This window comes from Entamoeba dispar, genomic scaffold, assembly GCF_000209125.1.
Source record: "Entamoeba dispar SAW760 scf_1105229460645 genomic scaffold, whole genome shotgun sequence".
Taxonomy (NCBI): domain Eukaryota; phylum Evosea; order Mastigamoebida; family Endamoebidae; genus Entamoeba; species Entamoeba dispar.
The window spans coordinates 1-1,006 of NW_001854296.1; the positions used below are offsets into that span (position 1 = coordinate 1).

Here is a 1,006-nt window from a genome sequence, read left to right on the forward strand (position 1 = left end):
TAGAAAGAAGATAATAAAATAACTGAATTAATTAAATTGAATTATTGAAAAAAGAAATTAATTAATGAATAGATTTATAAAATATGATAAAAGAAATTAAATAAAAAGAAATTAAATAAATATAATGAGAATAAAGAGAAATAGAAAAAAAAACAAATAAATAAATAAATATGATTATTAAATATATAAAGAATATATCCTATCATTATCATTTAGATAAATGAAAATGATGATTTATATTGAAAAATTATAAATAATTTTAATAGTTATATGATAAATAAAGAATAACAATTAAAATATCAAATAATTATAGAAAGAAAATATTATAATGAAGTAAAATGATATATGAAAATTTATCAAATCTTTGTTTAATGAATTCATAATTCAAATCTAATGAATTATTTATAATCTTCAATTATTTATAAAATAATATAACTCATATATTATTAAATTATATTACATTAATGAAAATTCTTATTGAAATACTTGATTAATAGAATATAATTAGTATAAATTAATTATTTAAATATTTTTATTCATTTGTTAATTAATTTTTCTTCTTATTTCTTTTCTATAACTTTTATTCTTTATATTCTTTATATTCTTTATATTCTTTATATTCTTTATATTCTTTATATTCTTTATATTCTTTATATTCTTTATATTCTTTATATTCTTTATATTCTTTATATGCTTCTTGTTAAAGTTAGGGTAGACGCATCATGTTTCCATGCACATCCTTGTTAAGTTCTTGAAAAGCTTGCCTTCCATTTCCTTAACTTCCCTCTAAAAATTCTTTTCTTTTACCCCCGTAAGGGCAAGCAAGATGTTAAGCTTGCTAGAACAGATACTACACTTGATCAAAGCCATAAAGGCCGAGAAGGTGTTTTCTTTCTTTTCAGTTCCTCCTTTTATATCCTTAGGGTTTTCTTTTCCCTTTTTTTAGAAGGTAAAACATTGTTATAATTTAATAATTTATACTTCATTTATTTCATTTCCAGATAAA

The 1,006-nt window shown here is 18.6% G+C and overlaps 5 annotated features.

The window, feature by feature from the left end:
* Positions 1-12: 12 nt before the first annotated feature.
* Positions 13-135: a microsatellite.
* A 3-nt stretch (positions 136-138) lies between these two features.
* Positions 139-190: a microsatellite.
* A 42-nt stretch (positions 191-232) lies between these two features.
* Positions 233-330: a sequence feature (AT_rich).
* Positions 331-368: 38 nt separating this feature from the next.
* Positions 369-553: a microsatellite.
* Positions 515-690: a microsatellite.
* Between the last annotated feature and the right edge of the window lie 316 nt (positions 691-1,006).